Source organism: Amblyraja radiata, chromosome 18 (genome assembly GCF_010909765.2).
Source record: "Amblyraja radiata isolate CabotCenter1 chromosome 18, sAmbRad1.1.pri, whole genome shotgun sequence".
Taxonomy (NCBI): Eukaryota; Metazoa; Chordata; class Chondrichthyes; order Rajiformes; family Rajidae; genus Amblyraja; species Amblyraja radiata.
This window is the reverse complement of record NC_045973.1, coordinates 38,363,076-38,380,293: the sequence shown is the minus strand read 5'-3', so window position 1 is coordinate 38,380,293 and position 17,218 is coordinate 38,363,076.

Below are 17,218 nucleotides of genomic sequence, written 5' to 3'. Positions count from 1 at the left end.
GATGTCCTTCCAGTGGATTTTAGCCAAAGGGGAAGAATGGTAGGATTCAGTAGTAACCTTGAGTGAATCTGAGGGCAAGCTGAATGAGGATGCCACAACAGTGACTGACTTCATCAGCACGTGTGTAGGGGGATGTGTGCTGATGAAAACAATCCGTGTTCCCCAACCAGAAACCACGGATGAACCGTGAGGTCCATGCCCAGCTGAAGGTCAAATGATTCTGAGCGGTACACGAGAGCTCGCTACGATCCTCGCAAAACCATCGGGAATGCCAAGAGACAATACTGGGACTAACTTGAGTCCCGGTATAATCACTCAGACATCCAATGACTGTGGCAAGGCTTGAGTGTAACTGACTGCAAAGCAAAGTCAGGCAGCCTCACTGGTGATAGTGCAGCCCTCCCTACCTGATTCTATGCTCGCTTTAAACAGAAAGCCAACAGGGCGATGACATCCATTCCGTTAGACTAAGGTGTCTTTTCCCAACGCCACTGTTGCAAACATTAGATCGGCCTTCCTGAGGATGAACCCATGGAAAGCAACTGGCCCAGATGAAGTCTTTGGCCGCGTCCTTAGGAACTATGCAAACCAACTAGCGGGAGTGTTCACAGACATCTTATTATATCTCCCTTCTCCGTTCTGAAGTACTCACCCATTTCACAAAGACCAGTATCATCCAGTAAATCCATCCTACCAAGCAACCTTGATCCACTGCAGTTCATCTACCAATACAACAGGTCCATGGTCGATGCATCTCCCTGGCCCTACACTCATCCCTGGAACACCTGGATAACACCTATGTCAGGCTCCTCATATTCGTTGACTACCGCTCTGCTTTCAATACCATTATCCCATCTAAGCTCATCACCAAACTTGTGGAGATGTCAGCACTCTGCTCTGCAACTGGATCCTCAACTTCCTGACCAACAGCCCACAATCAGTGAGGATAGGGGACAAGTCATCCTCTGGGATAACTCAGCCCCCTTCTATACTCCTTATACACCCACAACTTTGCAGCCAAATACCAATCCAACTCAATGTACAAGTTCTCAGATGACACCATCGTAGTGGGCTGGACATCGCATTATGTTGAGACAGAGTACAGGAAGGAGATTGAGAACCTCATGTCCAGGTGCCAAAACCTCAAACTCTCCCTCAGCATCAGCTAGCAAAGGAGGTTGTGATTAACTTCAGGAAGCAAAGCTGTATACATACCCCAGTAGACATTGATGGCAGATGGCCGAAATAGAGATGGCAGAAAGTTGATAGGAATAAATATCATCAGCAATTTGTTTTGGACAACCACATCAAACAATGACCAAGAGAGCACACCAATGCCTCCACTTCCTTGGAAGTTGTAGGAAGTTTGGTACGTCCCCAACAACTCTCACCAATGTCTACAGATGCGCTCCACAACGCATTATATTGGGATGCATTACAGCATCGTTTGGGAACTGTTCCATTCAACACAGCAAGAAATTGCAGAGAGTTGTGGACATAGCCCAGACCATCACACAAACCTCCTTTCTATTAACTCCATGTACATTTCACTCTGCCTTGGCAAGGCCAGCAGCATAATCATGAACCAGTCTCACCCCAGTCTCTAGAGCTGGCCCATTGCGGCGACCTAATCTGTGAGTTTAGAAAAGTTTGCCCTCGACTCAAACTCGCAGCATGGTCGACACGTGGTCCTAGGAGGTCCTATGAGGTCACTGGAACTCTCCTTCATGCTCGAGGGAAGTTCCCGTTTACTAGCGGCCTCAGTTTGGTCGAGGAAACATTTTCAGCATGTTTAAAAATTTTCCCCGAGTAAAAAATGGATGGCATGGTTCTTTTGAACTCGTAGTGCAGTGGAGTGGGGTCGCCAAGTAGCTACAGGCAGTCGAGGGCAGCTGTAGGCAATCTCCTTCGCTGACCGGGCATTGCAGTTTTCAGGATCAAGGAAAACCGACCGGTAATGTAAAATGCCCGCTAAACTTTATTAAACGTTGTCTGACTTCTTAAAAGTGTCTCCACTCCCCCTCCCCTCCCCCCCCTCCCCCCCCCCCCCCCCCCCCCCTTCTTTGTTTGTGTGGTCTCTGATTCTGCAACCACATTGTCGGGTTAATCCTAGAGTAAATGCTGCTTGTTGTATTACATGGTGTATACGTCATTGTTTAGTTTGGTTTAGTTCAGAAATACAGCGTGGAAACAGGCCCTTTGGCCCACCGAGTCCGCACCAACCAACGATCACCCATACACTAGTTCTATCCTGCACACTGGGTTCAATTTACAGAGGCCAATTAATCTACAAACCTGCACGCCTTTGGAGTGTGGGAGGAAAGTGAAGCATCTGGAGAAAACCCACATGGTCACAGTGAGAACGTACAAACTCCCTACAGACAGCACCAGTAGTCAGGATCGAACCCGGGTCTCTGGCGTTGTAAGGCAGTAACTCTACTGCTGCACCACTGTGCTACATTGCCACTGAATGTAAATGTAATTTTAACTGAAGCAACTTACTATCATTTCCAAGTTACTTGAGGCACTATTGAAGTTTGATTGGGTTCTTCCAGCCATTGTGCAATGTCTGCAATGCTGGGGAAAGTAGACAGCATTGTTCTGGGAATGATTGTCAATGATCACATTTAACATCTATCTTTTCGTTCCACTCCACCCCCATCTTACCCAATTGCCCATAATTCAAACTTCTCAACTTTGCAATTGCCTCATCCTGTTAACTGTCCAGCGCCAACAATCTCCAAAGCCAACCTCCTATATTACACCCATCCACCCAATGGCCATGAACTTCTATTTGACCATTCTTACAAACTCCATCCTGACTTTCTCTATCAGGTGCCGATGGCCAAGTCCATGCTGATGATCCTCTAACCACCGATGCCTCAGACACATTCTCAGTGCTAAATGGCGTTTGACCACCATATATACACCAGTTCAATGTCTTTTTCTTTACCAGTATTTGCAACAGGTTTGTGGGTGGAGATCCACGACCAAAACAGTTGTTGGCAAAGTGTGCAACATGCTTGCAGTGCAATTATTAGTAAGCACCATCATTCCCAGGTCGGAGTGCAGTGGAGCATTCAATGCATTACCTGAAACAAAGACGGAGTCAGAAATCTTGACACCTTCTGAAAAGGAAGTGAATCGTTTATTAGGAAAATTAGAAAAAGAAATAGATTGGGAACAGCAAGTCATAGGTGTTGGTAATGAAAGGAATTGCTGAAACCTGCCTCAGATTCAGGGTCCCTAATGGTTCCTGTGGGTAAATTCAATGACACCAAAAGAAGCCAATGCTAGAGTAATGGGCCTGTCCCCACTTAGGCGATTTTTTCACTGACTGCCGGCGACTGTCATAGTCGTAGCAGGTCGCCGGAAAGCCGACGACTGGACCCCAATACGACAATGCCTATGACAATGTCTACAACAACCTACCACCTAGTTAACGTCAAGCTACGGCAGGCTACCAACAACCGGCGAACCATTAGGACGTCCACCTACGACCAAACTTATGATAACCTACGTCCACCCGCGACAAGCTACGACAAGGTATGACCCTGTCGGCGACAACTGAAGACAATTCAGTCGCCGGTACCTGTTGCCGGTTGACGTGGGTAGTCGCCAATGGAATTCACCGGTTAGCACCAGCGCCAACCTGGGACAAGACAACTGTCGCCGAAAAGTTTTGAACATTTCAAAATCCAGCGGCGACCAGAAAAACACTATGATTCTTTGGCGACTGAGGAGACCACTCACGAACTGTCCCACCCCGGTGACCAAGTGGCGACAGCCTAATCGCCTGTAGTCGCCTAAAAAAACACCTAAGTGGGACAGGGGCATAAGGCTTCAAGAGTTGCATTACAGGTTTGATTATGTGTGTGCACAATCTTCCCAGCAAGAACAAAATGGTTTAAAGTCATTACCTGATAAGAATCAAACTTAACACTTGTACAAAGCTTTAGACCTGGTTGATAAGACCTTGCAGAAAGGGAATTTGGTAAAGATACAAAAGGTGAAAAGCTATTCAGAATTTTGAAAAGAATAACATTGCCTATATTGTTTAATATTAATATTGTCTTACCTATTTACAATTCCAGTTACATCATTAAGAGGCAGTAGAGTTAATTTTAAACTCTGAAATTATCACCACGACTGAAAATATGAATGTTATGTTTAACATAGACAACACTCTGGCTATTACCAATTCTAATTTGCATCCTTCATTTCACGTTTCAGCATGTAAATGAATATTATGATACTTTCTGGCTGACTTGTAATGGTAAATATTGCTTGAAGCCATTAGGATAGAAATGAACAGCAATTAATAATACTTACAAAGGTCAGATGTCAAATATGTGGCTTCAGTGAATGAACGCATTGCATATTGCAAAGTCCTCAGAGGAGCCATTGACATATTTTATTTTTCCCACACACTAACTGTTGGTACAAGATCTAATCTTCAGAAGGAAAGGGCAGCAGGGCAGGGTTACTGTGGATAGGAGGTCCCTGGGGGTCTTAACTGCTGCAACCTGCATGTTGCTTGTAAATAATGTTCAATTTGCATGCCTTGGGGGGAGAAGGAGAATCTAACAGCAAACATGTGGAAACCAATGAAATTATGCAATGCACTCGCCTGTTCTAATGAATGGCAATGTCACATAATGCTTAAGGTACACTTCAGTTGTTATAGTGTGGTGATTATGAATTTGTAAGGATTTCTCTTTTCAATACCGACTTGAGGGATTCTAACCCCTTGCCATTATATAGACAAAGGGCTTCAGGTCAAACTATGTTCAAATGTGTGTTCCCAAGTCATTGTGATTAAATTAGTCTAAAGGTTGACACATGTTAGTAAATTAGTTTAAATGGTTGTGATGGGATGTATTTTCCATTAATGAGTTTCCAGTTAGGACATGCCTTTCCAAAATTGCTTCAACTATTATTCCTCAACCTTATAGTGATTGCCACTTTAAAACTAAATCTAAGGATAAACATTTGTAGTTATAAGTTGTTGTATATGCAAATTATTTCTCCTTAATACACAAAATATTGCAGCGATGCAGACTGTTTTTCCCCCAGAATAAAAAGGTGTTGGCAGTCTACTTAATGCTGTTCTATAAAGCTCTTAAAATAAATCATCGCATTTATTAGCCGAGTTCCAAAATTGTGCTAACAGGTTCTCCTGTGTTCGAATGTGTAATAAAAATGAACCGCAGATGCTGGTTTATACCAAATATAGTCACTAATGCTGGAGTAATTCAGCAGGTATCACCAACAACTTCTCCTTGACCACCCATATTGAAGCAACGACCACCCCTCTACTTTCTTAGAAGTCTTAGGAAGTTCGGCATGTCCCCGACAACTCTCACCAACTTCTACAGATGCTCCACAGAAAGCATTTTATCAGGTTGAATCACAGCTTGGTTTGGGAACAGCTCCATCCAAGACCGCAAGAAATTGCAGCGAATTGTGGACGCAGCCCAGACCATCACACATGCCTTTCCACTGATTGGATAGCAGGCTACAAAATCTATTCACTGTATCTCGCTACACGTGACAATAAACTAAACTGAACTCAGGTCAGGCACCTATTGTGCTCATGCAACTAAGAATTTCATTGTTCTATCTGGGGCATATGACAATAAAACACTCTTGACACTTGACCATTGATATGACATTCTGTTGTACACTATTGTTGTGCAAAACCAGCAAAGAAACAATGTTTTATACTGAACTCTCATGGCTTGCAGACATCGCCCTGGCAGGTACATTCCTACAGTCCCTCTGTTTTTATCTTCAGTTTTCAATCTGATGACAATGCAATCAGCTCCTTTTTGCACAATTTCTTCTGCATTTCTGTTATTTAATTTTGAAGTGAAACCCCCTGGTGGTCTGACAGTGAGGATCTCAGTTTAGCTTAGTCCACATGACAGGAGAGATTTCTCCAACCGGTGTGGGCAAGTTGGGCTGAAGGGCCTGTTTCCACGCTGTATCACTCTATGACTCTTCATATGACGCTCAGTTTGACCCTTCAGTTCCAAGGAAAGCTGTTTCCTCAGTGAGGCAAAGCTCTTGTCATGAATCTGACCAACATGGTTGATAATCTATGCAGGAACAAATTTTAACCATTGTGTTCCTGTGGTCTCACTGGTGCCCTATACAGCTGCAGAAGGACCTCTTTGCTCCTATACTCAACTCCTCTTTTATAAAGGCCAACATGCCATTCGCTTTCTTCACTGCCTGCTGTAACTGCATGGTTACTTTCATTGACTGATTAACAAGAACCCCCAGATCCCATTGTACTTCCCACTTTCCCAACTTGACACCATTTAGATAGTAATCTGCCTTCCTGTTTTTGCTACCAAAGTGGATAACCTCACATTTATCCACATTAAACTTCATCTGCCACGCATCTGCCCACTCCCTCAACCTGTCCAAGTCACCCTGCATTCTCATAGCATCCTCCTCACAGTTCACACTGCCACCCAGCTTTGTGTCATCTGCAAATTTGCTAATGTTACTTTGAATCACTTCATCTCAATCATTGATGTTTATTGTAAATAGCTGCGGTCCCAGGGGCGGCCTTGTGGTACCGCTCTAGTCACTGCTTGCTATTCTGAAAGGGACCCATTAATCCCTACTCTTTGTTTCCTGTCTGCCAACCACTTCTCTATCCATGTCAGCACTCTATCCCCAATACCATGTGCCCTAATTTTGCCCACTAATCTCCTATGTGGGACCTTATCAAATGCTTTCTGAAAGTCCAGGTACACTACATCCACTGGCTCTCTCTTGTCCATTTTCCTAGTTACATCCTCAAAAAATTCCAGAAGATTAGTCAAGCATGATTTCCCCATCGTAAATCCATGCTGACTCGGACCGATCCTGTTACTGCTTTCCAAATGTGCCGCTATTTCACCTTTTATAATTGACTCCAGCATCTTCCCCACATCAGGCTAACGTCTATAATTCCCTATTTTCTTAAAAAATGGGATAACATTAGCTAACCCTCCAATCCACAGGAGCTAATCCTGAATATATAGAACATTGGAAAATTATTACCAATGCATCCATGATTTCTAGAGCCATAGAAACATAGAAACATAGAAATTAGGTGCAGGAGTAGGCCATTCGGCCCTTCGAGCCTGCACCGCCATTCAATATGATCATGACTGATCATCCAACTCAGTATCCCGTACCTGCCTTCTCTCCATACCCTCTGATCCCCTTAGCCACAAGGGCCACATCTAACTCCCTCTTAAATATAGCCAATGAACTGGCCTCGACTACCCTCTGTGGCAGAGAATTCCAGAGATTCACCACTCTCTGTGTGAAAAAAGATCTTCTCATATCGGTTTTAAAGGATTTCCCCCTTATCCTTAAGCTGTGACCCCTTATCCTGGGCTTCCCCAACATCGGGAGCAATCTTCCTGCATCTAGCCTGTCCAACCCCTTAAGAATTTTATAAGTTTCTATAAGATCCCCTCTCAATCTCCTAAATTCTAGAGAGTATAAACCAAGTCTATCCAGTCTTTCTTCATAAGACAGTCCTGACATCCCAGGAATCAGTTTGGTGAACCTTCTCTGCACTCCCTCTAGGGCAATAATGTCCTTCCTCAGATTTGAAGACCAAAACTGTACGCAATACTCCAGGTGTGGTCTCACCAAGACCCTGTACAACTGCAGTAGAACCTCCCTGCTCCTATACTCAAATCCTTTTGCTATGAAAGCTAACATACCATTCGCTTTCTTCACTGCCTGCTGCACCTGCATGCCTACTTTCAATGACTGGTGTACCATGACACCCAGGTCTCGCTGCATCTCCCCTTTTCCTAGTCGGCCACCATTTAGATAATAGTCTTTCCTGTTTTTGCCACCAAAATGGATAACCTCACATTTATCCACATTATACTGCATCTGCCAAACATTTGCCTACTCACCCAGCCTATCCAAGTCACCTTGCAGTCTCCTAGCATCCTCCTCACAGCTAACACTGCCCCCCAGCTTAGTGTCATCTGCAAACTTGGAGATATTGCCTTCAATTCCCTCATCCAGATCATTAATATATATTGTAAATAGCTGGGGTCCCAGCACTGAGCCTTGCGGTACCCCACTAGTCAATGCCTGCCATTGTGAAAAGGACCCGTTTACTCCTACTCTTTGCTTCCTGTTTGCCAGCCAGTTCTCTATCCACATCAATACTGAACCCCCAATGCCGTGTGCTTTAAGTTTGTATACTAATCTCTTATGTGGGACCTTGTCGAAAGCCTTCTGGAAGTCCAGATACACCACATCCACTGGTTCTCCCCTATCCACGCTACTAGTTACATCCTCGAAAAATTCTATAAGATTCGTCAGACATGATTTACCTTTTGTAAATCCATGCTGACTTTGTCCAATGATTTCACCACTTTCCAAATGTGCTGCTATCCCATCTTTAATAACTGACTCTAGTAGTTTCCCCACTACCGATGTTAGGCTAACTGGTCTGTAATTCCCCGTTTTCTCTCTCCCTCCCTTCTTAAAAAGTGGGGTTACGTTTGCTACCCGCCAATCCTCAGGAACTACTCCAGAATCTAAAGAGTTTTGAAAGATTATTATTAATGCATCCACTATTTCTGGAGCTACTTCCTTAAGTACTCTGGGATGCAGCCTATCTGGCCCTGGGGATTTATCGGCCTTTAATCCATTCAATTTACCCAACACCACTTCCCGGCTAACCTGGATTTCACTCAATTCCTCCAACTCCTTTGACCCGCGGTCCCCTGCTATTTCCGGCAGATTATTTATGTCTTCCTTAGTGAAGACGGAACCAAAGTAGTTATTCAATTGGTCCGCCATATCCTTGTTCCCCAAGATCAACTCACCTGTTTCTGACTGCAAGGCACCTACATTTGTTTTAACTAATCTCTTTCTTTTCACATATCTATAAAAACTTTTGCAGTCAGTTTTTATGTTCCCTGCCAATTTTCTTTCATAATCTATTTTTCCTTTCCTAATTAAGCCCTTTGTCCTCCTCTGCTGGTCTCTGAATTTCTCCCAGTCCTCCGGTATGCTGCTTTTTCTGGCTAATTTGTACGCATCATCCTTCGCTTTGATACTATCCCTGATTTCCCTTGTTATTCACGGATGTACTACCTTCCCCGATTTATTCTTTTGCCAAACTGGGATGAACAATTTTTGTAGTTCATCCATGCAGTCTTTAAATGTCTTCCATTGCATATCCACCGTCAACCCTTTTAGAATTAATTGCCAGTCAATCTTGGCCAATTCACGTCTCATACCCTCAAAGTTACCTTTCTTTAAGTTCAGAACCATTGTTTCTGAATTAACAATGTTACTCTCCAGCCTAATGAAGAACTCAACCATATTATGGTCACTCTTGCCCAAGGGGGCACGTACAACAAGACTGCTAACTAACCCTTCCTCATTACTCAATACCCGGTCTAAAATAGCCTGCTCTCTCGTTGGTTCCTCTACATGTTGATTTAGATAACTATCCCGCATACATTCCAAGAAATCCTCTTCCTCAGCACCCCTGCCAATTTGATTCACCCAATCTATATGTAGATTGAAGTCACCCATTATAACTGTTTTGCCTTTGTCGCACGCATTTCTAATTTCCTTTGATACCATCTCCAACTTCACTACTACTGTTAGGTGGCCTGTACACAACACCCACCAGTGTTTTCTGCCCCTTAGTGTTTCGCAGCTCTACCCATACCGATTCCACATCCTCCAAACTAATGTCCTTCCTTTCCATTGCGTTAATCTCCTCTCTAATCAGCAACGCTACCCCACCTCCTTTTCCTTTCTCTCTATCCCTCCTGAATATTGAATATCCCTGGATGTTCAGCTCCCAGCCTTGGTCACCCTGGAGCCATGTCTCCGTGATCCAAACTATATCATAGTCATTAATAGCTATCTGCACATTCAACTCATCCACCTTATTACGAATGCTCCTTGCATTGAGACACAAAGCCTTCAGGCTTGTTTTTACAACACTCTTACCCCTTATACAATTATGTTGAAAAGTGGCCCTTTTTGAGCCACTTCCTTAAGTACCCTGGGATGCAGACCATCAGGCCCTGGGGATTTATCAGCCTTCAGTCTCATCAGTCTACCCAACACCATTTCCTGCCTAATGTGGATTTCGTTCAGTTCCTCCACCACCCCAGATCCTCTGGCCACTGGTATATCAGGAAGATTGTTTGTGGTCTCCTTAGTGAAGTCGGATCCAAAGTACCTATTCAACTCATCTGCCATTTCCTTGTTCCGCATAATAAATCCACCTTTTTTAGTCTTCAAGGGTCCATCTAATCTTAACTATTTTTTCCCTCTTCACATACCTAAAGAAGCTTTTACTATCCTCCTTTATATTATTGGCTAGCTTACCTTCGTACCTCATCTTTTCTCCCCGTATTGTCTTTTTAGTTATCTTCAGTTTCTCTTTAAACATTACCCAATCCTCTGGCTTCCCGCTCATGTTTGCTACGTTGTACTTCTCTTTTATTTTTATACTGTCCCTGACGTCCCTTGTCAGCATGGTCGCCCCTCACTCCCCTTGGAATCATTCTTCCTCTTTGGAAGGAACTGATCCTGCACCTTATGTATTATTCCCAGAAATACCTGCCATTGTTGTTCCACTGTCATCCCTGCTAGGATATCTTTCCAGTCAACTTTGGTCAGCTCCTCCCTCATGGCTCCATAGTCCCCTTTATTCAACTGTAACACTGACACCTCCGATTTACCCTTCTCCCTCTCCAATTGTAGATTAAACCTGACCATATTATGGTCACTACCTCCTAATGGGTCCTTAACCTCAATTTCCTTTATCAAATATGGTTCATTACATAACACTAAATGCAGAATTGCCTTCTCCCTGCTAGGCTCCAGTACAAGCTGTTCTAAGAATCCATCATGGAGGCACTCCACTAACTCCCTTTCTTGGGGTACAGTACCAACCTGATTTTCCCAGTCTTCCTGCAGTCTACCTAAAGTTGTGCGCCCGTGTAGATGGCTGCACTGACGAGAGTTCCGAGTCATCTCAGCAAACTTGTGTGTATTTATTTTTTATCACTTGTTCTTTTTGTACATACTGTTCTTTCACGCATTCAGCATGATCGACAATCACTTTTGGAGTTAAGAAAGTCAGCCAACGGGGACTTTAAGCCGGTTATTGACATCACGGACACCAGCCTCCCCTGGGTGCTATGCTTACCTGCACGGCGGCGGCGGAGGAAGGCAAAGAGAGGGAAGCAGTGCCGGCGTTCTGTGCAGAAGCCGGCGAAGAAACAACAAACCTCCTCTGCCCAACATCCTGCTAGCGAATGTGCAATCCCTGGCCAATAAACTGGACAAGTTGCACGCACGGATCGAACACCATCGGGACATTAAGAACTGCTGTGTTCTGGCGTTCACGGAGACGTGGCTGGAGACCAGTGTACTCGACTGTGCCGTAACTCCGGAGAGTTTTTCCGTCTACCGACAAGACAGAACGAAGGAATCAGGCAAATCGAGAGGAGGGGGAGTATGCTTTATGGTAAACTCTTCGTGGGCCACGGATGTCTGCGTTTTCACTCCGTACGCACTGCTCCCCAGTTCTGGAGCTGCTGACCATTAAAGCTAGACCTTTCTACCTCCCGAGAGAGTTCAGCTCAGTCCTCCTTGTAAGGTATTCTCGTCTGAGGTAAGGCTTAGTTGTGACTAGCACAAACGACACGTCCACACCGGGTTTGTGTTCCAGAGCAAGAGCCCGCTTATTCTGCAATCACTGCCTTTTATCTTGACGGTCACTTGACCTCAGTCACAGGCTCCTCTGGCCATTTCTCACCCCTGGGAGACTGGCTCTTCTGACTAGGTTTCTCCTACTTAAAGACCCTTCTGGGAGACTACTGCTGGATTCTGGAAGACGGGCTCCTCTGTCCAGGTTTCTCCCATCTGGGCGTCTGACTACTGATGGTCCATCCACGGCTATCCAGGGGTTTTACACACTGCTACACGGGGTTCCCCTTTTATTCCATAAAGAACCCAGACATACTTAGTTTGGTTGATCACCTCGATGAGGGAGAAGAGAAGAGATAATGAACTGCATGTCAAGACAAAACATTGATTGCCCCTTAATTAGTATACCCGAATCACCTGTGCAGACAGAACACTAATAACTAATAGAACCCCGTTCTATAGTATTCTTACATTTGTTCTTACATCCATTCCCCCTTTCTCCTGGAAAGAATGTTCCTTTTATCACAATAGTATCAAAGGCAGTCTTTTAACTCACAGTACAGTGGCAGTGTATATCAGTGGAAAAGAACAACAGTGCCGAATGCAGTCTTTTATCAGGTAAGCAAAACCCATTAGGGAGAGGCCCTCTTCTTTTAACATGTCATACAGCATTTTGATATGTTTACAGCACATCTACATAATTCTTACATTTGTGTCTGTGTCTTCGCTTCTTCTGTTGGGACTGCACATCTCTGCAGGTCCCGCTTCTCTGCCCACCGTTGGCTCTCGGGCTCACCTGGTTGCTGCCATGCCGGTCGCTGCTTCTCCCATCGGGACTGCACCTGTCGTCGGGGCTTGGTATGCTCCGTGCCGGTTCCGCTTCTCTGTGGGACCGCTCCCCACCGGTTTTTTTTCTCGGGGCCGGTCCCGCTGCTTTTCGGGACCGTTCCCCTGCGTCGGGGCTGCACCTCTCTCCCCTGCGTCAGGACTGCACCTCTCGTCGGGGCTGCACCTCGCTCCCCTGCGTCAGGACTGCACCTCTCGTCGGGGCTGCACCTCGCTCCCCTGCGTCAGGACTGCACCTCTCGTCGGGGCTGCACCTCGCTCCCCTGCGTCGGGACTGCACTTCTCGTCGGGACTGCACCTCGCTCCACCGCTGGCCACTCCAGACCTCCGATACTGCTGCTGGCTCAGCTGTTGCTGCTTATTTCTGGCCTCGCTGTCTCCACTGGCTGGCTTTTGCTTTCACGACCGGGCTGACACTCCTTCCGGCCGGGCTCACCCTGTTTCATCGGTCTTGTTCGACGCCGGTAGTGGCTCCACTGTCCTGTTTGGACCTTCCTCTACTACTTCTCTTCCATGGAGGCTTGAGGCTTGCTCTCCTCTACTTTTTTCCCTTTTTCCTTTTTTTTTTTTCTTCTGACACCATGTAAGGTTTTCTTGTCTGAGGTAAGGCTTAGTTGTGACTAGCACAAACGACACGTTCACACCAGGTTTGTGTTCCAGAGCAAGAGCCCGTTTATTCTGCAATCACTGCCTTTTATCTTGAAGGTCACTTGACCTCAGTCACGAGGCTCATGCACGAGTTTCTGTTACATATATTACAAAGACATCACACTCCTTACAGCTGTTTACATCCCCGCACACAGGCAGATAAACACTAGCCCTGGACAAACTGTATAGGACAGTAAATGAGCTGGAGAACTCCCACCCTGAGTCTGGGAGACTTCAACAGAGCCAACATGAAGAAGGTTCTCCCAAAATATTACCAATATATCACTTTTCCCACCAGGGGAGAGCAAACCTTAGACCAGGGGTGGGGAACCTTTTCATGTTCGAATGCCGCTTTAAGTTAGCTGTAATCTAATTAGGTCGCATCCAAGAAATAGTTAGTTTAAACGAGAACTTACCAGTTCGAAGTTTGATCTGTATTTTATGAGGAGTTACGATGAGGGATTACGTGAAGAATCCGTCCAGCACGCGTGCGCGACATACTTCAAAGCAGCGGTGTGGAATCACAGGAAACACAATAATTGAAATAAACATAGTAAAGAAAAGGAGAACTAAGATACCAATTGATCTCTATAATTGAGGGTGGGAGCGGAGGGCACATAATCCCTCATCGTAACTTCTCATAAAATACAGATCAAAGTTCGAACTGGTAAGTTCTCGTTTAATCTTACTATTTTACTTCAGAGTCACGTGAGTGACTACGTGAAGATTTTAAAGCTCTGTGATTTCAAACCGTGTAACAGTTCATACTTCACTCGCTGCCAAAGTCATTCAAGGGAGGAAGTATGTTATCGTAATCAACCATGAATCTGTTCGTAAAACAATAATGGTATTCATTAAACAATAACAAAAATAAAAATGCTCCCCCGGGCTTAAATTATATATTTGCAGATTCTAAAACTCTTTCTGCAAACAATACAGGTTCTGCCAGCAGCTTATTGTAGAACGTTTGGAACGTTTTCTCCATAGAGCACCCCGCTGTAGCCAGGATGTGGTCCATTGGCACGTCCATCCTCTTAGCCGCCGATGTGGATGCTGCCCTGGTGGAGTGAGATGTATATACGTCAGTATTTACTCCAGCAGCTCCCAGTACCTGCTTGAGCCATCTTGAGATAGTTTGGCTTGACACCCGACCATGAGGTTTCTTGTGGCTGACCCATAAGGCATTTTCTCTCCCTCGGGGATCTCTTGTTGTGTTGATGTAATTTAGTAGGTGGGTCATGACACATAACTGTGGTTCAGGTGGGTATGCCCGGAAATTCATAACTAGGCCTGATGTTCCTGGCCTGCTCTGCTTTACCAGCTCCTGAATGGTGAATGAGACATGGTCTGGTGTTATAACCATGTTGTCCAGTCGCAGTAAGTGGAGGGACTGGATTCTCTGTGCTGAGACTAGTGCCATCAGCATGACCGTCTTCAGGGTTAGCTGTTCCAGGGTGAGAGACCTGGCTGGTGACCATCCCCTTAGGTATGTCAGGGGATTGGAGTTGAATATACCTCTCATGAGTTTGATCACCAGCGGGTGAGACCCTATGGCCTGTTGTCCTGGTGCCTGTATTATGTAGGCTGACAGAGCACTTCTGGCAGTATTGATGGCGCTGTAGCTCAGTCCTTCATTATGGTGAAGGCCGGCCAGGAACTCCAGTACATTAGTTATGGTTGTAGATGAGTATATAGTTCCAGTATTCGAGCAGTATCTTTCCCACTTCCTGATGCTCGATAGGTATTGTTTCCTTGTGGATACACGGTGGGACGCTGTCATCGTGTTGATGGTCCTGTCAGACAATCCCAGGCCCAGCAGTGGTCTTTTCATAATCTGCAACCCAGTAGTTTAATTTTATCATGGCATGGATGACTTATGCCTGATACCGGGTGAGTCAATAGGTCTGGGCTACTGGGAAAGGTCATTGGGGTTTCGATGACCATGTCGAGGACCACTGGGAACCAGTCGGGTACTATCAAAATACCTGAAACAGAGTCCATCTGTATTTTGCGTAGTACCCGACTGATGAGGCAGAAGTGGGGAAAGGCAGAAAATAAATATTTTTCCCAGTCCAGCGCGAATGCATCTATCGCTGCTGCCTCAGGGTCTGGTTCCCAAGCGACATACATTGGTACCTGGTGATTTAGTCTGGATGCAAAGAGATCGGTATCTGGTGTGCCATATTGCTTTGTAATTTTAGCAAATGCTTTGGGATTTAACATCCATTCGGTGTTATCATTGAATTTGCATGACTTGGTGTCTGCCACTGTATTTAGCTTACCTGGTAGGTAAGTTGCTGATAGCCAAATATGTCTATCGACACACCATTGCCAGATTGTGTTGACCAAATTGTCACATGATATCGATTTTATTCCGCCCATATGGCTAATATAGGCCACCACCGTGGTATTATCAATCTGTAAACGAACATGCAAGTGGTGCATATTCGTAGAATATGCTTTTATACCATAAAACGCACCCAACATTTCCAAATAATTTATGCCCAGTGTCTGTAGTAAAGATGATTCTAGGTTAGTCCATCTACCACCTGTGCTGGATATGGTATTAGTTGCTCCCCAGCCTTGAGCACTGGCATCTGTTTGTATAGTTAACGTTGGGTTATTGATAATGATAGGGCTGGAACTATGCCAAATGTTCTCTATCCACCATTGTAACTCTGATATTGCTTCAATGGGTAATTTCATGGTTCGGTCAAAGTGACCTGCATGTCGTTTTAATGCCTGCACTTTTGCCCTTTGTAGGTTTTGATAGTGCAGAGGTCCAAATTGTGTAGCTGGAAATGCTGCTACTATTTTGCCAATTACTCTTGCCACTTGTCGGATGGTTGGTCGATCGCTAACCATTAAATTGTTACACGTCTGTGCCAATTCTGCTGCTTTATCTTTTGGCAATGTTACAGACATGTGGACTGAGTTAATTGTGAATCCCAGATAGTCCATAGTTGTGGATGGCGTCAACTTAGATTTATCTGGATGTAAGACAAATTCCAGGGTTTCAAACAATTGTTTGGTAGCTAATACAGCTGATTTAACCAATTCCATGGTTTTGCCTACTATTAGAATATCATCAAGATATGCCATGACAATAATAATAATAATAATAATAATAATAATAATAATATCTTTTATTGTCATTGCACATCAGTGCAACGAGATTTAGTATGCAGCTTCCAACCGATGTAAAAGAAAAGTAAAATAAATAAATAAGCTGTGTGACGTGACCATCCGAGGGAGACAGTCCATGGGGGGTGGGGAGCACTCAGCAGGGCCGGTTCAGAGCCACTATAGCTCTGGGAATAAAGCTATTTCTGAGTCTGGAGGTTCGTGCGTAGAAGGCCTTGTAACGTCTGCCGGAGGGAAGTAGTTTGAACAGTCCGTTACAAGGGTGTGAGGAGTCTTTATGAATGCTGACGGCCTTCCTGAGGCATCGTGTGTGGTAGATGCCCTCCAAGGCTGGTAGCTGTGTCCCAATAATCCTCTGCGCTCTGTGGCCGACGCGCTGAAGAGCTCTCCTCTCCGCCTCCGTGCAGCTGAGATACCACACAGAGATGCCATACGTTAATATGCTCTCTGTGGTGCAGCGGTAGAACGTTGTCAGCAGCTGTTGGGGCAGACCAGTCTTTTTTAATGTCCTCAGGAAGAGCAGTCATTGCTGTGCCTTCTTGACCAGCGCAGCGGTGTTGGTGGACCATGTGAGGTCCTCTGAAATGTGAGTGCCCAGAAACTTAAAGTTGGACACTCTCTCCACACTTTCCCCGTAAATGGAGATTGGGGCGTATTCTCCATTATGGGACCTCCTGAAGTCAATAATCAGCTCCTTGGTCTTGGAGGTGTTTAGTGACAAGTTGTTACGTGCGCACCAGTCCGCCAGGTTCTGCACCTCCGCTCTGTTTTTTGTTTCATCACCGTTGGTGATCAGCCCAATCACTGTTGTGTCGTCTGCAAACTTCACGATGGTGTTGGTGTCGAATGCAGGAACACA